This window comes from Aedes albopictus, chromosome 1, assembly GCF_035046485.1.
Source record: "Aedes albopictus strain Foshan chromosome 1, AalbF5, whole genome shotgun sequence".
In the NCBI taxonomy this organism is placed as follows: Eukaryota; Metazoa; Arthropoda; class Insecta; order Diptera; family Culicidae; genus Aedes; species Aedes albopictus.
In genome coordinates this window covers 177,967,143-177,994,693 of record NC_085136.1, presented here as the reverse complement: position 1 = coordinate 177,994,693, position 27,551 = coordinate 177,967,143, and the positions used below count along the sequence as shown (strand labels likewise).

The 27,551-nt window shown below is 40.0% G+C and overlaps 1 protein-coding gene and 1 long non-coding RNA gene across 4 annotated transcripts in view; both read right to left on the bottom strand.

Annotated features, from left to right (window-relative positions):
* LOC109416319 (syntaxin-16-like) overlaps positions 1–27,551 on the bottom strand; it is a 98,102-nt gene that overhangs the window by 49,939 nt on the left and 20,612 nt on the right. The gene's annotated exons all lie outside the window — the stretch shown is intronic.
* LOC115258361 (uncharacterized) lies at positions 4,808–8,313 on the bottom strand. The gene is made up of 2 exons (XR_003893618.2): positions 5,131–8,313; positions 4,808–5,046 (listed from the first exon to the last, which is right to left on the bottom strand). It is a non-coding gene; the product is annotated as an uncharacterized LOC115258361 (long non-coding RNA).

The window sequence follows — 27,551 nt, the reverse complement described above, 5'->3', positions numbered from 1 at the left end:
TCCACGTAATAAAAAAATGCAGGAGCCTCTCACCCTGCCCCTCCTCACTTTAAAATTTGGTCAACCCCAGTAATAGATGTATATTCACGAGTTCTAAGATCTAACAGAGTTCCAACATCCTAGTCTCAATAACCATTAAAATATCGAGATTTGAAATTGAAAAAGGTACCCGGGTACCCTGCCGGCCACATAAGTGTTAAACATCCATGTCGGACGGGATTGACGAAACGGGATTATTTTTGTTGTTGGCATGTTTATCGGAATGGTGTTGTTAAATAGATAATGGAATTTGATTATCTTGATACTAGTTTGATCACACCATTCCCATGGTGCATTGGTGGAGCAGATGAAAAAGGCAACGGACTTGGACTTGATCAGGAACTCGGAGGACAACAGCTAGAATCTGGATGAAGTAGCAAAAAAGCAACTTCAATGGAAGCGAAGGAAGTTAGAAAAGAACAGAAGATAAACATTTTTTTCTTTTTTCTTTGTCTCACTTTTGACAACTTTCGCTCCAGAGACTTGGTACGATATTTTAAAGTTGGCCGTATATCAGCCGAATAATTCGCTCTATAAGAGGATATAGAACCAATTACCTCTGTTAGCCAGGTTCTACATTCGACTATAGAGCCGACTTAATGCCATTTTTACGGCTTAATGGTTACTTGGGTACGGTTGAGATATTTATTATGATACACTTGGTCAAAAATCTCAAAAAGTTTACTTGTTAGATATCTTTGTAACCAAATGTCCAATCCTAAGAAAATTTCTGGGCAATCTACTAGGATGTTGTAGCTTTCATTTGGTGCCAAGAGAACCCAAATCGATTGACACACGGCTGAGATATTTAGTTTGATACACTTTGTTAAAAATCTCAAAAAGTTTAGTTGTATAACTCCTAAATCCTCTTCGAAAGATATCTCAGTAACCAAATGTCCAATCGAAATAAAATTTCAGAGCGTTCTACTAGGATGTTGTAGCTTTCATTTGCTGCCAAGAGAACTCAAATCGGTTGACAGACGGCTGAGATATTCATCAATATGTTAAATGTCAAAAATTTCTCAAAGAGCTTACCTATATGACTTCAAAGTACTCATCGAAAGATATCTCGGTAACCAAATGTCCGATCGTAATAAAATTCAATAGGGTTCTACTAGGATGTTATAGCTTTCATTTGCAACTAAGAGAATCCAAATCGGATATCAGACGGCTGAGAAACGTGCGTGACTTTTTTTGTAACATACGCACACACACACATACACACACACACACACACACACACACACACACACACACACACACACACACACACACACACACACACACACACACACACACACACACACACACACACACACACACACACACACACACACACACACACACACACACACACACACACACACACACACACACACACACACACACACACACACACACACACACACACACACACACACACACACACACATTTGCTCAGTTGGTCGAGCTGAGTTGATTGGTATATGAGACTCGGCCCTGCGGGCCTCGGATCGAAAGTCGGTTTTTCGAGCGGTATTTATACCCTTCTGATGGGTGTAAGAAGGGTAAAAAGGGGGGTTAGGTCAGACGGGAATGGTCTATTCTGCTGCTACACCGCCTCCATTGTCCGAGTTGTCGTAAACCTTGCCTATTTCATATTCTTGTTCGCTTTCTTCCGATGATTCATCTGTAGTAGTAGATTCGTTTTCTGAACTGCTTTCTTCCTTGACTACACGAACTCTACGGGACCGTCGACTGGTTCTGCGTCCTGCTGCTCGGCATACTCTCTCGAAATGATTTTTTCTGTTGCACTTGTGACATCGTTTGCCGACAGCCGGGCATGCTCCTTTCGAGAATTCATGAGCATCTCCGCAAAACTTACACCTTGGAGAGAGCGGCGTCATGGTCGCAATTTTTTCCGCAGTCAAGTTCGCAGATTGTGAACAATCCTCGGTACTCACTTTATGTAATTTATGTTTAGTCCCTTATTGTCAGAGCTGTCAGATCAGTGTAACACCACAGACAAACAGACGAAACACTCTGACATTTCCCATCGTACACCGAATTAACGGTCTATTTAAAGAGTTGACAGTTGGCCAACTGCCCACCCGTGGCGCTCGCATCGTTTTTGTTCGAGTTTGACGTTTGCCCACTACCGCCACCTAGTTCATGGTCGGCCAAACTCAGTCCTTTTAGTATTGGGCGAACAGGTTTCCGGGACTATCATTTGAATCGAAAAATGTTCGTAGTGTTACGTCTGTTTGTCTGTGGTAACACGCTAAATAAAATTTACACAAAAGGCCATTTACACGGAAAAAAATACACGGTTATGAATATTTATTGGGTACCGGACTGGTCACCGAAAATTTGATCGTTTTCTTTGGTACATCGAGGTCTTGAAATTAGTCTATGGTGCGACTGCCTCGAACGAGATTTTCCTTTTGTGATTTTGTTGACATCTGACTCCGGAATGGTGTAGTTCAGCTCTTGAGACCTCTTCTCCGTGATTTCCTCTGCGCGACAGAGATCTACTGCTTTTTCCAATGTTATGTCGGGTATGGTCAACATTTTTGTTCGCAAACTCTGCCACTTGTTGGCGGTGACCAGCTTGTACGCAATGAGTTCCGACTCGAGATTACCCAGCTTGGAAATTTTTGCCAAACCTTTGAGGCGAGAGCAGAAGTCATCAACCGTTTCTCGAGATGCTTGGACAGCGGAGAAAAAATCCAATCTGTCGACGATTATGTTACGTTTTGCCACCACCTTCGACTTGATAGCCTGAAGTGCTGATTGCGTATTCGCTGCCTCAGCTGCGGTGAGCTCGAAGTTGTAATACTTCTTCCTGGCTGGTTCACCAATAATGGCCAGCAGAAAGCTGACTTTTTTTTGCTTTGTCACCGCGGGGCCACTCGTCCATGCCGATCGCCTTGGAATAGTCGTTCCAACTCTTCACAAAAAATCGAAATTGTCCTCCATATCACCTTCAAGAGCCAGAGGCGATGGCTGTGGGACGTGCACGTTCGCCGCGCATGGACGCTGGTCGGCCTGGCGCTGCTGCTGCAAAGACGACGTCGCTGCTGCTGTCGCTGACGATGCCGTCGAATTCACTGACTCCATGAACTGCTGGAAAATGTTGTTCTGGTGCTCCAGAAACATCTTGAACTGATTGGGATCCATGTCGAGGAGGATCCACCACTTTTTTCCACTGAAAACAAAATGGCGGCTGTCTTGCCGCAGACCGATTCACCGCAAGTTTTTCACACTCGAGTCTTTTTTCCGCACCAATTTTCCGCGATATACACCAATGACGCCGGAAAACACTATTCGAATCGCGAACCAACTTCTGACACCATGTTTTAACGTTAATTAAACACGGGTTCGATTAGTTCAAAACGATTTATTGTATTGATTCACGGAGCGCACTGTGCTCCCTACACGCTAAGATCAGTTTACCTTTTTTCCAAAAAGTGCACAACCGCAAATATGCGTAAATGATACTCAAATATAGGTAAACAGAACTCAAATATGGGTAATGTGGACACAAATATGAGTAATTGTAACCCAAATATGGGTTAATATTACCTATAAATGCGGTTGTGCACTTTTCCAAAATATGAGTTTAATTTACCCATATTTGCGTAAAGTTTACGCAAATTTGAATAAAATTTACCCATATTTTAGAAAAATAGGTAAACTGGTCTTAGCGTGTAGGCTCGCCTATATTTTACTGCCCACCCGCATAGTTGTAAACTGCAAGCGTACTATCTCGCTTATTGTCCAAAACCACTTAAAACTGTGCCTGTACAATTTCACATGTTATCCGGCATCACATCATAAAATAGTGTTCGTATATTGTAGTGTACCATTTGACAATTTGTAATGGGCCAAATCACAATATGGCGAATAGGCTGTTAAGTTAGGTTACAATAAAAAATCGGCCTTTTTCTCGAACAAAATTTTCGCAAAACAACAAATCATATTGTAGACATATAATCCATTTTTAGCGATAATGACAATAAAGTAAATTGTTACAAATCAGTTAAACTATAAATTTGAGACAACGTTTGAAATATCTATGGAATTGTTCGTTTATTGTTCAACAAGTTTTTATCGACAGTATGCTTTATTGTATAGTTGTACTTTTTCAACAGTTTGAATATCATTTTCAAGCAATTTGCTGTTTTCAAATATCTGCTTTCGCAAGGACGCAATCTTCATATCGACTTGAAATAAATGTGCCAAACTGCCTCAATCTCATGTTTTACGAAAATTATTCATTAAATTTGAAATCGTCATGAAAATTACGGAAGCAAATATTCAAAAATAACGCCGAGCAAAATACTTCGGAAATGGTAAATTAAATTACTTTTTTAAAATATTGATAATTACAACTGGAATAATTTATTTAAGAACGGTTTCTGCCTAAAGCAAAAACATGAAACTAGACAAAAAAAGTTGCTACGCTGCCTTCCGCTGCTCCCCTAGTTGTAGTCTGCGGTTATAGCGTAGATATAGGTCTCTTCTTGAAAGTCGGGAATGCACAACCAAAATCCGGAACCAGGAAGTGGACCGATGCAGTTAGCGCACAAAACAGCACGTAAACTTCCAGGAAGGAGGGCGGCCCTCAGGAACAACAAGCGAGTTACTTACTCTCGAGGCCTGCTTGCGATCGCTTCAGGGCAGGGTTATTTTCAGAGATCGTATCTGTTGGGCAGAGGTGAACAAAGCACAACGGAAACGAAATAACCGAAGAAAGGGAACCGGACTCGGAATGAAACACTTCGTGTGAATGAAACTAGAAAATACTTTAATGCACGTCTGAACGGGTTTAACGTAGGGGACTGAAAAAATAAAGTTCACATTGATACGCGCGTGGCGCGCTCGCTCGGGTCTGCTGTGGAAAGTTTTCGCAGGGTTGATCTCGCCTTCGATCTCGCCGAATGCCACACTGAGAGGAAACAGTATTGCATATCCCAACAGTATCGAAATTCTATTCTTTTCAGCGTCTTGGCCGTACTTCCCAGTCTGAAATTCGAGATCAGAAGACAAACAGTAATAATTTGTGAGTGAGATCAAAGCTTGAAAAAAAAAGATTCACTAAAAACTCACCTTCATACCGCTTCTTCCGATCCGTGGCTAGAAACTTGCCATTTCTTGGAACCTGCATTTGTGTATGATTCCGTTGATACCGGGCGGACGATCTCATACTTTCAGGAGGACAGCACTCTGCCGATTGACTGGTAGCAGCGTATGTACAGAAAGGGTTTTTGTTCAACCACCGCCGGTGTTGGGGTATTGATTGGGGCTGCTCCGGCTGCGCTAAAACAGATTTGTTTCACTTTTCTGACATTAAACAATAATTTGGAATGCTTTTAATCAACTTTTCGCTCAGAATGGCCAATAAAGCTGGTACTTCGTGAAAGAAAAGTACGATCTTTTCCGCAAAACTTTCGTGCTGCCAAATAAGTTGAAGACCGAATCAAATATGGCTGTTCGCCGCAAAGGCAGGAAAATTAGCAAAAATAAATTATCACACACACAGTTTATGTTTAACAATATCAGATATGGTCCATCGAATGTGATACAATAAAATGTGTCGATGTGTTTGTGACAACATAGTCTTTCCCATTTGATGATAGAAAATTAAATACAATGTCAGCAAGATTTGGCATAGTGTTACATCTTGTGAGATAGTTCTTATAGATTGTTTATTGTCATAAGCAAGTGATATGCAAACTTATGGACAGTAAATAACAACTCAACGACAATACGTTATATTTTTAAAATAAAAGGTATTGTTACTGAAGTGTCATATGTTGTTTTAAGTCAACCCAAGTAACCATTAAGCCGTGAAAATGGCATTAAGTCGGCTCTATAGTCGAATGTAGAACCTGGCTAACAGAGCTAATTGGTTCTATATCCTCTTATAGAGCTGCTCAAAAGCCACTTTTGGCGAATTATTCGGCTGATATACGGCCAACTTTAAAATATCGTACCAAGTCTCTGGAGCGAAAGTTGTCAAAAGTGAGACAAAGAAAAAAGAAAAAAAATGTTTATCTTCTGTTCTTTTCTAACTTCCTTTGCTTCCATTGAAGTTGCTTTTTTGCTACTTCATCCAGATTCTAGCTGTTGTCCTCCGAGTTCCTGATCAAGTCCAAGTCCGTTGCCTTTTTCATCTGCTCCACCAATGCACCATGGGAATGGTGTTATGAAACTAGTATTTAAACCATGAAAAACAAAATAGTTTGGGCATTTCGAGGGTTGAAAATGATATGGGATGAGGATGATTCAGTGGTAAGGTTGGTGGTGATGAACGCAGGAATTGATGCAGGAGAAGCAATGTTTATATAAATGGTCGGGAAACGTTTCACAAGAAGAGGGAAACGAGCTGGAGTTTGTCTTGATTGAAAAAAAAAATGGAATAATCAAGATAATCAAATTCCATTATCTATTTAACAACACCATTCCGATAAACATGCCAACAACAAAAATAATCCCGTTTCGTCAAACCCGTCCGACATGGATGTTTAAAATGTATTGATCATGACCGACTCGAGTCTGTTTTGGTCGAAATCTATTTTGATTGATATAAACGTCATGTGCTCCAAGCCCTGTGACAGCACTGACAAACTTCTTTACAGCTTGTAGGCTTTATATAGGCTTACAGGGCTTAATTTAGTTCTTACTGGTTATAGCGCCCATAAGCATTAGGAATGCTTATATAGAGCTATTTAGCACTGAAAAGCTGTTAAATGGCTGTTATAATGCTCAGAACAGTGCTTAGTGGTTACCTGGGAAGAGAATCATTTTGTATTACATTAAGTAAACGATATCACAAGGACCTACACTATGGTATGAAACATTTTTTATGTTAGAACTACAAGACAAAGTGTTTTTGGCTATGCGGGCATTCACTGCACTCTTTATTTCAGGTCCGTGCGAGAGTATGTTAGTATGTGTGTGTTAACAAAAGAGAATGAAAATACGAGGGGCGCGTACATACTGCAACAGATACTGACACGCATGACGAGATTGACAAAAATGAATTTCAAGGCAAATAATGCTACTTCCAGTGCGGAAATGATTGCTGCCCGTGCAGAGCAATCTAATTTAGCGAATGATTCTAAAAATTTTCGCAATATCTTCATTAAATCTGAGAAATTTGTGATAATACGACTCAGGGGGTCCAAAATATATGGGGGTCCAAATTATATTGGTTACCCTATCAGTGCAAAATATGAATAAATTTTGAAGACAAAAAACTTGATTTTTTATGTAAACAAACGATTTTCTCCTTATCTCACTCAGCGCCTCTACAACGGGGGACCATTCCGATTCACCTATTGGGGGTCATCTGAAGTAGCCTAGAAGAATTCGAATGACTCCCAATTCAAGAGCAAATTTTCAATACGTTCCAAGTAACAAAATAAACAAAACTAAGATTTTTGCATATTTTTATACCTAATATTCTGCTTAATGATGTGTAGCAACATCACAATGGACTTCCCGCTTGGCGCACACCCACAGTTGATCAGCAGGAGTAAATCCATTTTATTTTTTATGGTGAAAAGCACCTATAGGTTATATAGTTTATAAACTTGAATTACCAAAATCCGGGGTAACATTGATCAGAATTTTCGATCTTTCTTGAATGTTTCCCTTGTGACGCAAATGTTATAAGTTTTATATTTTTAAAACAATAACTCATTCAACAGTTGTTAAAACCTTTTGAAAATGAAGAAAATCAAACTGACTTAAGTAACAAAGTGAGCACTTTTCATATGTGTCGCTTTGTCGGTACAATGACGTATGTAAGGCACCCTACACACCACCCAAGTAACCATTAAGCCGTAAAATGGCATTGAGTCGGCTCTAGTCGAATGTAGAACCTGGCTAACAGAGCTAATTGGTTCTATATCCTTTTATAGAGCTGCTCAAAAGCCACTTTTGGCGAATTATTCGGCTGATATACCGAGGTCCGAATTCCCATTAAACATTGCTTCTCCTGCATCAATTCCTGCGTTCATCACCACCAACCTTACCACTGAATCATCCTCATCCCATATCATTTTCAACCCTCGAAATGCTCAAACTATTTTGTTTTTCATGGTTTAAATACTATAGTTTGATCACACCATTCCCATGGTGCATTGGTGGAGCAGATGAAAAAGGCAACGGACTTGGACTTGATCAGGAACTCGGAGGACAACAGCTAGAATCTGGATGAAGTAGCAAAAAAGCAACTTCAATGGAAGCAAAGGAAGTTAGAAAAGAACAGACCCAGGTAACCACTAAGCACTGTTCTGAGCATTATAACAGCCATATAACAGCTTTTCAGTGCTAAATAGCTCTATATAAGCAAACAACAAATCATATTGTAGACATATAATCCATTTTTAGCGATAATGACAATAAAGTAAATTGTTACAAATCAGTTAAACTATAAATTTGAGACAACGTTTGAAATATCTATGGAATTGTTCGTTTATTGTTCAACAAGTTTTTATCGACAGTATGCTTTATTGTATAGTTGTACTTTTTCAACAGTTTGAATATCATTTTCAAGCAATTTGCTGTTTTCAAATATCTGCTTTCGCAAGGACGCAATCTTCATATCGACTTGAAATAAATGTGCCAAACTGCCTCAATCTCATGTTTTACGAAAATTATTCATTAAATTTGAAATCGTCATGAAAATTACGGAAGCAAATATTCAAAAATAACGCCGAGCAAAATACTTCGGAAATGGTAAATTAAATTACTTTTTTAAAATATTGATAATTACAACTGGAATAATTTATTTAAGAACGGTTTCTGCCTAAAGCAAAAACATGAAACTAGACAAAAAAAGTTGCTACGCTGCCTTCCGCTGCTCCCCTAGTTGTAGTCTGCGGTTATAGCGTAGATATAGGTCTCTTCTTGAAAGTCGGGAATGCACAACCAAAATCCGGAACCAGGAAGTGGACCGATGCAGTTAGCGCACAAAACAGCACGTAAACTTCCAGGAAGGAGGGCGGCCCTCAGGAACAACAAGCGAGTTACTTACTCTCGAGGCCTGCTTGCGATCGCTTCAGGGCAGGGTTATTTTCAGAGATCGTATCTGTTGGGCAGAGGTGAACAAAGCACAACGGAAACGAAATAACCGAAGAAAGGGAACCGGACTCGGAATGAAACACTTCGTGTGAATGAAACTAGAAAATACTTTAATGCACGTCTGAACGGGTTTAACGTAGGGGACTGAAAAAATAAAGTTCACATTGATACGCGCGTGGCGCGCTCGCTCGGGTCTGCTGTGGAAAGTTTTCGCAGGGTTGATCTCGCCTTCGATCTCGCCGAATGCCACACTGAGAGGAAACAGTATTGCATATCCCAACAGTATCGAAATTCTATTCTTTTCAGCGTCTTGGCCGTACTTCCCAGTCTGAAATTCGAGATCAGAAGACAAACAGTAATAATTTGTGAGTGAGATCAAAGCTTGAAAAAAAAAGATTCACTAAAAACTCACCTTCATACCGCTTCTTCCGATCCGTGGCTAGAAACTTGCCATTTCTTGGAACCTGCATTTGTGTATGATTCCGTTGATACCGGGCGGACGATCTCATACTTTCAGGAGGACAGCACTCTGCCGATTGACTGGTAGCAGCGTATGTACAGAAAGGGTTTTTGTTCAACCACCGCCGGTGTTGGGGTATTGATTGGGGCTGCTCCGGCTGCGCTAAAACAGATTTGTTTCACTTTTCTGACATTAAACAATAATTTGGAATGCTTTTAATCAACTTTTCGCTCAGAATGGCCAATAAAGCTGGTACTTCGTGAAAGAAAAGTACGATCTTTTCCGCAAAACTTTCGTGCTGCCAAATAAGTTGAAGACCGAATCAAATATGGCTGTTCGCCGCAAAGGCAGGAAAATTAGCAAAAATAAATTATCACACACACAGTTTATGTTTAACAATATCAGATATGGTCCATCGAATGTGATACAATAAAATGTGTCGATGTGTTTGTGACAACATAGTCTTTCCCATTTGATGATAGAAAATTAAATACAATGTCAGCAAGATTTGGCATAGTGTTACATCTTGTGAGATAGTTCTTATAGATTGTTTATTGTCATAAGCAAGTGATATGCAAACTTATGGACAGTAAATAACAACTCAACGACAATACGTTATATTTTTAAAATAAAAGGTATTGTTACTGAAGTGTCATATGTTGTTTTAAGTCAACCCAAGTAACCATTAAGCCGTGAAAATGGCATTAAGTCGGCTCTATAGTCGAATGTAGAACCTGGCTAACAGAGCTAATTGGTTCTATATCCTCTTATAGAGCTGCTCAAAAGCCACTTTTGGCGAATTATTCGGCTGATATACGGCCAACTTTAAAATATCGTACCAAGTCTCTGGAGCGAAAGTTGTCAAAAGTGAGACAAAGAAAAAAGAAAAAAAATGTTTATCTTCTGTTCTTTTCTAACTTCCTTTGCTTCCATTGAAGTTGCTTTTTTGCTACTTCATCCAGATTCTAGCTGTTGTCCTCCGAGTTCCTGATCAAGTCCAAGTCCGTTGCCTTTTTCATCTGCTCCACCAATGCACCATGGGAATGGTGTTATGAAACTAGTATTTAAACCATGAAAAACAAAATAGTTTGGGCATTTCGAGGGTTGAAAATGATATGGGATGAGGATGATTCAGTGGTAAGGTTGGTGGTGATGAACGCAGGAATTGATGCAGGAGAAGCAATGTTTATATAAATGGTCGGGAAACGTTTCACAAGAAGAGGGAAACGAGCTGGAGTTTGTCTTGATTGAAAAAAAAAATGGAATAATCAAGATAATCAAATTCCATTATCTATTTAACAACACCATTCCGATAAACATGCCAACAACAAAAATAATCCCGTTTCGTCAAACCCGTCCGACATGGATGTTTAAAATGTATTGATCATGACCGACTCGAGTCTGTTTTGGTCGAAATCTATTTTGATTGATATAAACGTCATGTGCTCCAAGCCCTGTGACAGCACTGACAAACTTCTTTACAGCTTGTAGGCTTTATATAGGCTTACAGGGCTTAATTTAGTTCTTACTGGTTATAGCGCCCATAAGCATTAGGAATGCTTATATAGAGCTATTTAGCACTGAAAAGCTGTTAAATGGCTGTTATAATGCTCAGAACAGTGCTTAGTGGTTACCTGGGAAGAGAATCATTTTGTATTACATTAAGTAAACGATATCACAAGGACCTACACTATGGTATGAAACATTTTTTATGTTAGAACTACAAGACAAAGTGTTTTTGGCTATGCGGGCATTCACTGCACTCTTTATTTCAGGTCCGTGCGAGAGTATGTTAGTATGTGTGTGTTAACAAAAGAGAATGAAAATACGAGGGGCGCGTACATACTGCAACAGATACTGACACGCATGACGAGATTGACAAAAATGAATTTCAAGGCAAATAATGCTACTTCCAGTGCGGAAATGATTGCTGCCCGTGCAGAGCAATCTAATTTAGCGAATGATTCTAAAAATTTTCGCAATATCTTCATTAAATCTGAGAAATTTGTGATAATACGACTCAGGGGGTCCAAAATATATGGGGGTCCAAATTATATTGGTTACCCTATCAGTGCAAAATATGAATAAATTTTGAAGACAAAAAACTTGATTTTTTATGTAAACAAACGATTTTCTCCTTATCTCACTCAGCGCCTCTACAACGGGGGACCATTCCGATTCACCTATTGGGGGTCATCTGAAGTAGCCTAGAAGAATTCGAATGACTCCCAATTCAAGAGCAAATTTTCAATACGTTCCAAGTAACAAAATAAACAAAACTAAGATTTTTGCATATTTTTATACCTAATATTCTGCTTAATGATGTGTAGCAACATCACAATGGACTTCCCGCTTGGCGCACACCCACAGTTGATCAGCAGGAGTAAATCCATTTTATTTTTTATGGTGAAAAGCACCTATAGGTTATATAGTTTATAAACTTGAATTACCAAAATCCGGGGTAACATTGATCAGAATTTTCGATCTTTCTTGAATGTTTCCCTTGTGACGCAAATGTTATAAGTTTTATATTTTTAAAACAATAACTCATTCAACAGTTGTTAAAACCTTTTGAAAATGAAGAAAATCAAACTGACTTAAGTAACAAAGTGAGCACTTTTCATATGTGTCGCTTTGTCGGTACAATGACGTATGTAAGGCACCCTACACACCACCCAAGTAACCATTAAGCCGTAAAATGGCATTGAGTCGGCTCTAGTCGAATGTAGAACCTGGCTAACAGAGCTAATTGGTTCTATATCCTTTTATAGAGCTGCTCAAAAGCCACTTTTGGCGAATTATTCGGCTGATATACCGAGGTCCGAATTCCCATTAAACATTGCTTCTCCTGCATCAATTCCTGCGTTCATCACCACCAACCTTACCACTGAATCATCCTCATCCCATATCATTTTCAACCCTCGAAATGCTCAAACTATTTTGTTTTTCATGGTTTAAATACTATAGTTTGATCACACCATTCCCATGGTGCATTGGTGGAGCAGATGAAAAAGGCAACGGACTTGGACTTGATCAGGAACTCGGAGGACAACAGCTAGAATCTGGATGAAGTAGCAAAAAAGCAACTTCAATGGAAGCAAAGGAAGTTAGAAAAGAACAGACCCATTTTTCGAAATTTTTGTTTTTCATATAAGTGTGGGCCACCCTAATGCACAGGCATTTAAATTTAATTCCGCGTGAAATACACATGGCAAACGTGCGATTTGTTGAAAAGTCGGGGTAAAAATAATGTTGGCGAATTTATATCTCGCGTTTAGTCTCATACGGGTGAATCAACAATGATCGATTTTTCTTCATCGATTTTCTTTTTGGATTTTTCCGGGACAAACCACTAATATTCGGATGATCTCTCGGTGCGTTTCGGTGAAGGACGACTAGAATTGGCATCTAAAATAACAAAAACAGCCGAAATTATTTGCCGGCCACGTCATTAACCAAAGAGAAAATCGATAAAGAGAAACCGATCACTGTAGATACGTCCGTATGATACTAAGCGCGAGATATGTTTAACACGTGACATTCGAGGGTTTTACAATTTGCGCAAATCCATGTAAAACATCAATATCCCAATATCAAGCAATCCTAGACGTGTCAATTTATTCGAGTGTATGAGCTATTAGACGAGAATAGTCGTCTAATTGCCTACTGGGTGGAGAAATTCACAGTGTAAAAAGCTTGCCCGCCACCGCTAGGTTCGCTGCTGTCGATTTTTAATGACCAGCGCCTATTTTTCTAATGATGATGTTTATCTGTTCTGTGTTAATAGGCTCCTAAAGGCCTATCTCAATTTCTGCATAATTCGATCAAGCATTGATTAAAACGACATGTTTACTCATTTTTTAAGTATTCATATTAGGTAAAGCCCATAAAATATATTTTCAAAAATTTTAATAATTTTTGCAACACTCCTTGTTTAGCACTAAATTTTGGGTAAATTTGGTTTACCGTGTATGTCAAACAGGAACATTTCGGCACCAACATTTCAAAAGGGCGTAACTGCTTTTGCAACCAATGCCTTCTCACAGAGCTGTGGGTCGTATTTCATTCATCTCACGCAATTCACATCCATTATTCGAAAGAGGAGGATTTTATCTTTCTATGGCCAGTAGTACACAGGGTCAAATATTTGACAAGGAAAGAACTCAAGAAACAACATCAGTTTGACACTAATGAAAATTCGATCGAGTCAAACAAGATGTTTGAGCATTGGTTTCTTTTTGGACAAATATTTGACCCTGTGTACTAGCAGCTTATTTGTGCTAGTGGATTGCTCGAGAGGGATGGGATACGCTCCACAGCTTTGTGAGAAGGCATTGGTTGTAAATGCAGTTACGCCCTTTTGAAATGTTGGTGCCGATTTATTGTCAAAAGTGAGCCAATGTGGTGTCTTTTGCAACCCGCCGTTTCACTTTCGTTACGTCAAGGTTGACCTCGAATGTCAAACAAGACCTGCTCATCATTATTTTATTTTCAAGTTTATTAACTATTCTGTTATTGTTTAAGTTCGGAAAAATTACCATTGAGATCAGAAAAGCATGCTCTTTCGTGTTATGCAGCAAAACCGGGGAAATATTTTTCATTTTAGGACCCTATTGTTGGGCGGAGATTCCGACTATGCAATAATCTGGATACCCCTAAAGAACCCAATTATTCCATTTTTTTCAATCAAGACAAACTCCAGCTCGTTTCCCTATTCTTCTGAAACGTTTCCCGAAAATTTATATAAACATTGCTTCTCCTGCTTCATTTCCTGCGTTCGTCACCACCAAGCTTACCACTGAATCATCCTCATCCCATATCATTTTCAACCCTCGAAATGCCCAAACTATTTTGTTTTTCATGGTTTAAATACAGTCACTATATACACAGTCTGGCGGACTGTCACTTTCGACCGGAGCCAATCGAGCATGACGTCACAGTGTCCACACCGTTAAATGCTACACCGTGACGTCATGCTCGATTGGCTCCGGTCGAAAGTGACAGTCCGCCAGACTGTATATATAGTGGCTGTAGGTTTAAATACTAGTTTGATCACACCATTCCCATATGGTGCATTGGTGGAGCAGATGAGAAAGGCAACAGACTTGGACTTGATCAGGAACCCGGAGGACAACAGCTAGAATCTGGATGAAGTAGCAAAAAGCAACTTCAATGGAAGCGAAGGAAGTTAGAAAAGAACAGGAGATAAACAAAATATTTTTTTTCTTTTTTCTTTGTCTCACTTTTGACAACTTTCGCTCCAGAGACTTGGTACGATATTTTAAAGTTGGCCGTATATCAGCCGAATAATTCGCCAAAAGTGGCTTTTGAGCAGCTCTATAAGAGGATATAGAACCAATTAGCTCTGTTAGCCAGGTTCTACATTCGACTATAGAGCCGACTTAATGCCATTTTTACGGCTTAATGGTTACTTGGGTAACGTCGGACATAGTGCGCAGGACAGCGGACCTGGCCCTGTATCCAGCGCACTGTGCCCGACGTACGTCCGACACACAACTGCACGAACAATAGGTGAATTCAGATGACTCCCAATTGTAGAGGCGCTAAGTGAGATAAGGTGAAAATCGTTTGTTTACATCAAAAATTCATTTTTTCATTTTCAAAATTAACTCATATTTTGCCTTGGTGGTTGCTATTTTCCATTGGTAATGGCTTCTATTATCATCAATCTCGATGCCTTCGGCGACAGACACCGGATTGACCAGCTAACAAAAAATCCGGAAGATTGTCCGCCGGAGGCATAGCAAGAGCTCCTCAAATTAATCACATAAGTTGTTCGTAAGTACCTACCGGATCTAAGCGCATCTGAAAGAGAATTAGATTTTCTTTCCAAAAAGTGCTCGTTTGTTTCTCTACGATGCGGAATTCGATATGAAAAAATGAAAAAAGTGCACTTTGCCTATGCTGCGCAATGGCAAATTTTGGCGGAGCCCCTCTTTTCATAGGTTTCTCATTCCTGCCACCAGATGCGGAGGGATCGTTAGCTTCCGTTGGAGTTGCCTATAGGTAAATCCAACGGAAGCTAACGATGCTTCCGCATCTGGTGGCAGGAATGAGAACCCTATGAAAAACGTGGCTCCGCTAAAATTTTCCATGGCGCAGCATAAGCAAAGTGCACTTTTTTTCACTTTTTCGTATCAAATTCCGCATCGTAGAGAAGCAAACGAGCACTTTTCGGAAAGAAAATTTTATTCTCTTTCAGATGCGCTTAGATCCGGTAGGTACTTACGAACAATTTATGTGATTAATTTGAGCAGCTCTTGCTATGCCTCCGGCGGGCGATCTCCCGGATTTTTTGTTAGCTGGCCAATCCGGTGTCTGTCGGCGTGGGCATCAAGAATGATGATAACGGAAGCCATTACCAATGGAAAATAGCAACTTCTAGAGCAAATAATGAGTAAAATTTGACGACAAAAAATTGACTTTATGTAAACAAACGATTTTCTCCGTATCTCACCAAGCGCCTCTACAATTGGGGGTCATCTGAATTCACCTATAGGCCTTTTCATGTGACAGATCCGTGCATGCATTTGTTTACAAAGCTTGAACAACAGCTGCTAACAAGAACGTGTCATCTTCATAGAACAACTGTCAAACGCCCGAACAATCAGCTGATTTAAGACGTCAAATGAAAAGGCTTATAGTAAAGAATAGGGTACTGCAAGCACCTGATCTAACCTCACTTTGTCTGACAGTTTAGCGAGCTTGTTTACAAGGTGTTAGAATTTTTAACGAGCGGCGAAAATAAAATTTACGTTTCCGGTCCCGAAACCATTATGATACGAAAATATCGATTATATTCAACTCTACTAGTACGAAACCAATCGTCTAATTATCGTTTAACAAGAATTATATCAAAAAACAGTTTTGCCGGATCTCCGCCAAAGACTAAGTCCATGTAAACAAGCTCGCTGAACTGTCAGTGCACGGCTTCGTGACGTCATCTTGCAGTATCCTATTGATGCATTTTAGCATTTTCCAATTGGCTTTCAAGGGCAAAACAAAACATAGAGATAAGTGACATTTCAACACACGAATAGGGCAGTGCATAAAATTATCTCCTTCTCTTTCACTCTTACAGAAATTTTGTAAACAACAAGGCCACAAAACGTCAAAATCCCATACATAATCAAAACAGTGCAGTGCCCTATACATAGCATGAATTTTTCCTCACACAAAAATGCACGCCAATTCAAAGGCTATTCAAATTGCATATGAAAATATTACCCAATCAAATAGGTTAAAACGGGTAAATAATTATAAAACTAACATCCGATGTAAGACTGCAAATATTTTCCTCACAGTTTCACAACTACATCTACAAAAAAGGCATGCATACATTTGAACGTGATTACCACTATACTGTTACCCATCTTTGTTTCGGTAGCGCAACTACCGAACTGATGATGTTTACCTTTTTTTACATACCTATGTAAACTTCTTGAATTAACGAAGAAATGTGATGTTTTGCTTTAGAGTGTAATTGTAGTTGGGTAGAGTTGGGTGTAGAGATTTGGAGAGCGGACCCCTCCAACAGCGAGACGAGCAGTTCGAGAAAAATTGTTAACGCGAAGACAACCAATAAAAATTTGTTTGAGTTTATTCGGCGTGTTTTGTTTGCCATCCGGTTCCCCGTCTTCAGATTCAGAAGTGGGATTCCCCCGGACGTACCGGCGGTGTATAGCGGAAGATCCAGAGCAGAAACTCCGACGGATTTGGAGTGCGACGGCGGATCGTATTACACGATGCCAGTGACGAGAAACATGGCGGCCAAGAAAAAACAGCAGCAATCGGAGGACGAGCATTTTTTTGACGTCACAAGCGACGAGACGGACGACGATCGAACCAACGGCGAAAGGCGAGGCGACGCAATGCAAACACAACCACCACCACTAACAACCGGCTTCGCTCTTCATCCGCACGACGTTGGTAAATTGATTCCGGAGTATACTAAAGTGACCAGATGAGCAGAGCTCCAACGCGGGACATTTATTTGTAAAGATGCATGGTAAGGTGAAATCATGAGGTTTTTTTTTTGTTAACGAATACGTAACGATTTCTTTTGTTCGAAGAATACGAAGCACTCATTTTTTCTACCAAGCATATCTTTCTGCGTTGTGAGCTTCGCAGAAGTGGGACAAACTCATAAACATTTTTTCTACAATCTTCAAAAGAAACCTGATAATTAAATCTAGCTGTCAAAAATGAGTTTAATATTTCAACTCCCATTGCTTTCGAAATTAAAATTAAGGTGGTTGTAACCGTCGGTTCCATGTATAGCTTGTGGCTCCTCCACAAATCCAAAAATTTCCCATCCCGAATCTAACACGCCCTTTTCCGAAGTAAGGTACTAAAACCAATGGAGTGAGTGACACTCATGCAGTGGCTTGATGCGTGAGAAAGTGCCTCTCCACTCTCACTGCCGTCTGTCATGCTGTGACAGTTCGTAGTCGAGCAGTTAGAACCAGTAATTTTAATTATGGTTTCAACCCACAGGTGTCGCATGAATAGAGACAAAACAGGCAGGGCATGATTTTAGTATGCGAAAAGCATAAATTAATATAAAAAAATATTACAATTTTCCATAAAAGGGAAAGTTGCCTCTCAAAAACCCTCTTTTGGCTGGTGATTCCAGAACGGAATGGTAGTGCGCGCGTGTGTAGTTTTTCCGTTAATTGTTGAGGTCAGTTTAAAGTGAAAACCTCATGTGGTGTAATTATTTTAATTCTGTGTTATTTTCTCTTTGTGATAGGAATACAAGTTAATTGTTAGTAAAAACGTGCGATAAATGTTAGTATTTGTTAAAAGCGTTAGTAATTGTTAAAAAAAAACATGCAAAAGTAGGTACAGTGTTAGTACATATATGTTAAAACAAAAATCAAATAATTAATTGTTAAAATTGTTAGATACAACGACAAACAAAACTTAAACCCTATCAGACAACAACGAACTTGCCAAAAGCTATAAGAAAAAGGTAAAACATTGAAAATGTGAAAACAGTGGTTCCGCGACGTCACGGAGGTTAATTTGTGGTTAGGTCCAAAGAACGGGCCCTTTTCTTTCTATTTTGGACTAGTTCTCCAGTAAACCGGGCCTCCAACGGCCATAGTGGACACTCAAGCCCAACCAAGCTACCGCACCGAAGAAACCAGCCAAAGCCGCCATTGTTCATGGCTCTCGAGCAGGAGTTGGTGGTGCATTGGATCACTCCCGCTTCGAATGTTACTCCCTCGACCGTCCGAAGCCGCCATCTTGCCCACCGGCGTCGTTGCACTCGCTCGGTATGCACCGCCGGAGACTTTCGGCACCGACCGTCATCAACAACATCCGCCGTCTTCGTAACAGACGCGCGAACCATCGTCCAAACGATAAGCCTCAATGGGAACCAGAGGTTCCCAAACCACGAACACCAAACCGCAAGTATAAAACCTCCTGTTAATATGACGTCAAGGTAATAAATTTGTAAATAGGATTGTAAATATGAACCGCTGTGTTAGGTTATTTAAAGAGCATAGCCCTGGATTAAATGTGTTCCACCACTTTTCGTTTTGTCCGCCTTTCCGGGCTAAAAGTAGCCATCATGCCTCGCCTTTCTGGAATTCCACCAATTCATCTATCGTTTTATATGCTTTTTGTATCGTCCGTCCTGTGGTCTCTCTGTTTATGAAACACTGGTGGGTTTGTTTAACGTTCAATACTGGTCCTGCTGCTATGTTCGTCCTCAGCTGGAGATGTGAGAGACAAGTCACGTTTGAACGACCCTGTGATCCACAATCCCTGAGCCACCGAGTTACAAATTGGCGCCCAACGAAAAATGACAGAAAGCTTTCATTTCCCCCCGGAGGGAACGAGAAAAACAGTGGCCTGTTTTAGTAATTTGCTTCGTTCTCCTAACGAAGATTTTCTTTGAATGTGTCCAGAACTGGATTTTGAACATCCAGGCCTGTTCGTAGCCTGTCCTAGAATAACAAATTTTGCATTACGAAATGCTGGAGCTCATAGTAGGAATTTTCAAATGCGCTTGCAACAAATAGTCGCTTTTAATTTATTTTCGTTTCGAATTCTGTTCGATAATCGCCGTTTAGGATAACAAATTTTAGATAATCGCCGCGTACGCGTAGTTAAAGGCAGTTCCGGTCTGCCCATGTCATCTTGAATAGTCTACGAAATTGAAATGATCAGTAATAGAACCCATTGAGAAACGCTGTCGGAGTCTAATGCAATCCCGAGATCGATTCGTTCGTTCCTCGGCAAGATTGATCGAAATGACCGACAACGATCCGGTTCGTTGGTTCAAACCAGCAGAAAACGCGACCCGTTGAAAACCCGAACAAATCGTAATTTGCCAGTCTTCAATTCGTAGAAGACCGATCGTCCGGCAACCGTGACCGAATGATCAACCCGCACCGTATTCGTTGGTAAGTGATCCGAAAAGACGCGAAATAGAGATCCAATCGCAGGATCGAATCAATCACGATACGATAAAAGGATCGAATACCGAATAAAGGTTCGCAAAAGTTCAATTACCGCGATCGGTAATGAACCAGAATAGAAATGTCCATACAAACCTCAATACAAACCTTTGCCTCAGCATGCAAGCGTTTCTCCAACAGCATCTTATCTCATTGATAATTTGTAGCCCCAGAGGCACAACCACCCACTTAATCTTGGGAAAATTTCTTGCCGTGAAGCAATAAAGGCTCCCCAACCCCAACCCTTCTTTATTTTGAATCATTGTCTACTGAAAATACAGCGAGAGTAATCAAACGATTCAGTTTTCTCGGGTCACCCGAATGGCCTAAGAGTTATCCTTGAAGAAGAGTCAAACGTCCAGTTCCTTTGAAGCCGACAGCCCAAACTCAGGAAGAGTTGCGGTCATGTCCGGCGATTCACATCGGCGATCGGGACCAGCTCGGCGAAATGAGTTGGCGAACGAAAAGATCCCATCGCAGATACCCTCATTCGGTGGACGGTTGTTTGGCCGATCCTAAAACCGAAACTGATTATGAAATATCTTCATGTCAGTCGTTAATTGAATATTTACTCACCCATTCAGATGTCCGGACGCGGATGTCCATCAATGGTGTGATGATGCTAAAAATATAATAACAAATTTAATTCGTCGAGACTTTTGTTTACAAAATTATTACTCTTACCTGGTATGCATAATTGCCTCCCCTGGAGAAAGTTCTCCCCCCGATTCAATAACAGTGCGAGAGAAATATGACCGAAAAGTGACCCGCGAATCGATGACCCGTTAACATCCCGGGAACTTCCTACGGGCGGACACGATTTTGTCCCAGTTTGCGCCGGATTTCACAACGAAAATTGTCCGCGATAGCTTCGAGTAAACACGGATTACGGTTTCGCGAGCCGATAGTTTAGTGTCGAAACGTAAACAATAGTTGAGAGTCGACGATGTTGTTCAGTTCATAACAGATAATGAGTTACTTTTATGAGTGCTTTGCTTCTTCGCATGAGCGAAGAAGATGAACAAGCAATATCAAAAGGGCCTATTCAAGATCATAAATTCGAAAATCATAATTTCGATTAAAACTTCATTGATTCACCTGATTAGACTTTGAACCAAAATGAAAATTCTTTCATTTTTCAGGAGGGACGACGGGGTATTGTAACCGTCGGTTCCATGTATAGCTTGTGGCTCCTCCACAAATCCAAAAATTTCCCATCCCGAATCTAACACGCCCTTTTCCGAAGTAAGGTACTAAAACCAATGGAGTGAGCGACACTCATGCAGTGGCTTGATGCGTGAGAAAGTGCCTCTCCACTCTCACTGCCGTCTGTCATGCTGTGACAGTTCGTAGTCGAGCAGTTAGAACCAGTAATTTTAATAATGGTTTCAACCCACAGGTGTCGCATGAATAGAGACAAAACAGGCAGGGCATGATTTTAGTATGCGAAAAGCATAAATTAATATAAAAAAATATTACAATTTTCCATAAAAGGGAAAGTTGCCTCTCAAAAACCCTCTTTTGGCTGGTGATTCCAGAACGGAATGGTAGTGCGCGCGTGTGTAGTTTTTCCGTTAATTGTTGAGGTCAGTTTAAAGCGAAAACCTCATGTGGTGTAATTATTTTGATTCTGTGTTATTTTCTCTTTGTGATAGGAATACAAGTTAATTGTTAGTAAAAACGTGCGATAAATGTTAGTATTTGTTAAAAGCGTTAGTAATTGTTAAAAAAAACATGCAAAAGTAGGTACAGTGTTAGTACATATATGTTAAAACAAAAATCAAATAATTAATTGTTAAAATTGTTAGATACAACGACAAACAAAACTTAAACCCTATCAGACAACAACGAACTTGCCAAAAGCTATAAGAAAAAGGTAAAACATTGAAAATGTGAAAACAGTGGTTCCGCGACGTCACGGAGGTTAATTTGTGGTTAGCTCCAAAGAACGGGCCTTTTTCTTTCTATTTTGGACTAGTTCTCCAGTAAACCGGGCCTCCAACGGCCATAGTGGACACTCAAGCCCAACCAAGCTACCGCACCGAAGAAACCAGCCAAAGCCGCCATTGTTCATGGCTCTCGAGCAGGAGTTGGTGGTGCATTGGATCACTCCCGCTTCGAATGTTACTCCCTCCACCGTCCGAAGCCGCCATCTTGCCCACCGGCGTCGTTGCACTCGCTCGGTATGCACCGCCGGAGACTTTCGGCACCGACCGTCATCAACAACATCCGCCGTCTTCGTAACAGACGCGCGAACCATCGTCCAAACGATAAGCCTCAATGGGAACCAGAGGTTCCCAAACCACGAACACCAAACCGCAAGTATAAAACCTCCTGTTAATATGACGTCAAGGTAATAAATTTGTAAATAGGATTGTAAATATGAACCGCTGTGTTAGGTTATTTAAAGAGCATAGCCCTGGATTAAATGTGTTCCACCACTTTTCGTTTTGTCCGCCTTTCCGGGCTAAAAGTAGCCATCATGCCTCGCCTTTCTGGAATTCCACCAATTCATCTATCGTTTTATATGCTTTTTGTATCGTCCGTCCTGTGATCTCTCTGTTTATGAAACACTGGTGGGTTTGTTTAACGTTCAATACTGGTCCTGCTGCTATGTTCGTCCTCAGCTGGAGATGTGAGAGACAAGTCACGTTTGAACGACCCTGTGATCCACAATCCCTGAGCCACCGAGTTACATGGTTCAAACTTCGTACACAACTGAAACAAAAATCGTTTATTACAGCATTTTTGGCTGACAAGCATGACGTGAACTCTACATTTTTTGAGGTTATTATTACCCTCAAAGTGCCTGAAAATGTTAACCAATCTAGCTTCTGCTTGTCCAATTTTCATTTTTCTACTATTTCCTTAAGTAGCTCGGATGCTTCTCTGTCCACATTGATTAACTTATTGGATAAATTTAATTTACAAGCGTACTCGTTTGAACCGCCTGCCAGTCAATGAAGGTTTTGATATTCACCCATTTGAAAAAAAAATAACACAGTCAAAACAAATTTCCGATAAAAGTTTACTATACTGGGCTTGGAAAGATTTTAACTTCGGGTAACGATTTCCCTCCAGATTTTTCATCTGACTGTGCGCAGTGCGCACTTACATATGTAGTAAAAAAAAGTAGTTTTCTGCCTTGAAGTTTAAACTTGAGACAGTTTCGTCTATTACTTTTGCAATTGTACTTATGTCACTCTCTATTTTCTTCACCGAACTGTAAAATGATGCTGCCTGACTGTGCATAAAAATCAACCAAATATTCAATTTTTTTTCTTCAAAAAGCTGGGACTGCTATCGCTCGATAAAAAAAATAGCAGATCAAACTTTACTATAACTCAGAATCTTCATGTACTTTCTCGCAAAAATCTTTCAGTTTTTGAACTCTGATGTTGAAAGTTCCGTTAATATGTTTGATGTGATTTGTACTTTGTACAAAACCGGTTTGACTATTTTGGCTTTTAAGTTAGTACAATATTTTGAATGCTTGTTGATTTTTTTTTCAAACGCGGGACATTTTTACGATTTGAGACGAACGCGGGACATTTCGCGGGACATAATTTGTCGCGGGACATTTGGTCAAAATGGTCACTTTAGAGTATACAGAAGGCGACGGCGTAGTGAAATGGTTACGCCGGATCGATCATTTCCGCGTTTTGTACGGTTGGTCGGAGCAAGTATGTTTACTATACGCTTCAACTCGTCTAAGCGGCGCAGCGGCTAATTGATACCGGAGACACGAGGAGCAAATTTTCAACTGGATGCAGTTCAAGGATCAGGTGACATTGGCCTTTCCTGAAACCTTCGACGAAGCCGATATACATCGACAATTGGAGGCGGTAAAGATTGAGAAGGATGAGTCGTACGAGTCATATGTTTATCGCGTCGACGCCATGGCACAAAAAGGCGATTTCAGCACTTCAGCGACGATGAAGTACATCATCAAAGGACTACGTAATGACAAGGTGTACTCAAGTTTACTCTCGATGCAATTCAAATCGACCCTGGAAATGTTGCGTCATATCAAATGGGTGGCGTCTAATTTGAATATGGTCCCTCAAGCGCCTTCAAGATTCGTTAAAACCGCTCCCACCTCCACGAGTGAACCGGTCGGCCGGGTCAGCACTGAGGTAACTTGCTTCAACTGTCGAGAACCTGGCCACAAATCCATCGACTGTCCAAAACCTCAACGTAGAGAGCGGTGCGGCAGGTGTTTGAAGGTCGGCCATGCGACGGAGAAGTGTTTTTCGGCGGTGCAAAAGGAGCCATAGCAGGTGGGGCCGAAAGTGGCAGGACGAAGTTCAACGAATGCGGTGTTCCAGGGTGGCTCGTTGAATGCGGTAGCAGTGGATGAATCATCTCAGGCGATGGTGGAGTTGGATGTGGCTGAGGAGCGCATCCGTGCGTTAGCTCTGGTGAATTCAGGTAGTTATGCTAGTCTCATAAAATCAAATTTGCTACCCTCTAAGATTTCGGTTAGACATACAAGAGAGGAGATCGTGGGTATAAATAATTCAAAAGTAAAAGTTGTGGGTGAGTGGAACAGTTTTGTATATATTGACCAAAACCAATTTACTGCACGGTTCTTGGTCGTGTCAGAAGACACTATGCAAGTAGGGTTGATATTAGGTAGAAGCTTTCTCAGGGAAAATCAAATTCAGTTTATAACATTCCCAGTAAACGCTCTTCCAGAATTGGTTGATAATCCGTCGAAGCTTTCTGATTGGTCCATGTTTGGGGAAATGGGGTCGACATGCACTTTTCATGCTGATTATGCGAATCTTGATGTGGGTGACGATAACGAGACGTATTCTTTTCGACATAAACTTGAAGAGGTTTTGAAGGTAAATTATTTCGAACGCCACCGACCGGCAGCTCCCTTGGTCAAGTACCAAGCGGAAATATGTTTGAGGGAAAACAAAGTCTTCTCCGCAACGCCACAAAGACTTAGTGTCGTTGAAAAGAATGAGCTTGATAAAATCATTGCTGACTTGTCAGCGGAGGGCATAATCCGGGAAAGCGATTCGCCGTATACTTCGCGTGTAGTGCTGACCAAGAAAAAAAACAATACTTACCGTATATGTGTGAATTACAAACCACTGAACAGAATCGTTGAAAGAAATCACTTTCCCATGCCAGTGATAGAAGATCAAATTTTGAAGCTTCAGGGAAAACGATATTTTTCATCACTGGATCTCAAAAATGGATTCTACCACGTTGAATTAACCGAAGAAAGTAAGAAGTACACTTCCTTTGTGACTAACAGCGGGCAATACGAGTTCAATCGTTTGCCTTTTGGGTACGCTAATTCCCCAGCGATGTTCGTAAAGTATATAATTAAAGTGCTTGATCCATTCATTCGGGACGGGAGAATAGTGGTGTTCATTAGTGCCATTTACACTTATCAATAAATTGATTCAACCAAGAGGTTCAATCCTTCCTTCAACTTCATCAAGAAACACAAATTGATAGAAATATTGCTAAATGTATTGCTTGCATTTTTATTGCGAAGAAGATGGATGATAATGTTGAATCTTGATATAAATACTGACCAACCTGCAAAAGCGAGATTGAGGTTAGTGTTTATATCTTCAATAATTTCCCCTCCGAAAGATTGATCCAACCACCGCTATCATCCAGTTTGACCAAACCATCAAGATCATCCAAGTCCGTCAAACTTTCCCCTTGAGTTGTTTTATTCGATCAATCCAGCAGGGTAAAAGAGTCAGCAGATTGAGCGAAGACCATTCCATCAGTGAGGAAGAGATAGCAATTCACCAACATTCAGCGCATGGTTCACGGCGTTCATGGTGGCCAGCTCAATTGAATTTTATGGAATGCTTTGAAAGCAAATTTTTAGAAATAAAGTGTCACGTTTTTGCATTGTAAACAAAATAAAGACTTGATCATTAGAAAAGTGCAAATTTCGATATTTCACTTGCTTATTCAATTCCATTAATGATTATGAAAAAAATAATGTTTTGATAATTCTGGTTATTTACCACGCCATATTCGATTTTTTGTAAGCATTCATAAACTCTTATTTATTGAACCCAATCTCTCGGATAAGTATGTTGAATTGGTAAATAGTGGATCTATTTATTAATTCATCATGCTATTTTTCCTAATGTCTTGAGAAGGTTAATGTTTTTCAATTTCTAACACAAGTTATGAACTTCTACCGAAATTTACTTCAACATGTAAATTTGGAAATCACTCTAAGGGGCTTTTCCCTCTTACAAAATTTAAAGTTAAAAATAAATAAATAATTAAATAATAGTTAGGTTCGAACAAGTTTTGATTTTTGCTAATGTCATAGTAAATATGTAAAGCAGTAGAGGTTTGGAAAACAAAGGCTGATAAGAGGTTATTGCCATATTGATTTGGTTGTTTCGGCTATAATTGAAAATGTTTGCTTTATCCGTTAATCCGTTATTAACAGGTTTATCTATAGCTAGATTGATTACTGAACGATGATTAAATTATATGCCTTGAGAGTGACTTTGAGTATTATTGGCAGTGTTTCTCTCTTTGCCATAAGAGTTTTTTGTCGTCCAAATAGCTTGAAACTTAGTTGTAAACAGTTTGATTGGCAAAAATGTGACGCCAACTTTCAGTTTATCAGACTTTAGATAACACCCCATGACGAAGAGAACAAAGCTGTCGAAAATATACTGATTTTTGTAGCATTTTATACTAAAGGCACTAGAAAATCGCATATGCGTTAGTGAAAATTAAAGATGTGATATAAAACATGATGAACCAATGTCAAATATTAAACATTATTCCTAAATGATCTAATGAAAATTTACGATGCGCAACATGTGCTTGAAAATGTTTATTTGGCAGCGCTTTCTTGTTTCCTTTATTCCACCATTCCATCAATTATTTCTTTCTCAAGGATTATTGATGAAATCACGAGGATCAAACCAAGTATCAATCCAATATCTTTCACGAGAGACAGATCAAGCTGAGGCTCGAGCAGAGAGAAAATCTCCCGGCAGTATGAGAGAAGTTAATGCATAAAGAGAAAAAAAAAAAACAAGTGTCCGTGCATGCTTATCATACGTGCACAGCTAGCAAAGCAAAGCCTTTTATTGAATCAATGCGTCGTCGATGGGTGTGCGGTTGATTTTCAGTCCTACCGATCCCAATGCCCAATGTATACAATGCATTTCTGCATGCATTTCTGTTACATTTTTGTTTATGTTTTTAATGAATTTTCTATTCACATTAATTCTTCTTCTAAGCTTTACCATTTTTACATCTGTAATCAAACATTTTACATATTTTTTTTATTACGAAAAGTTTTTGGACAGCGCATGGGATGGGACTCGAAACACCATCAGTGCCGTCTTGCTGAATTACCTTTATATTTCGACATTACACAACATTACTACAGAAGGGTGTTATTTGTCAGAAGGGGGTATTTCTAATTTATAGGCAAAGCAGCTAAGCATGTTACCACCATAATGTGC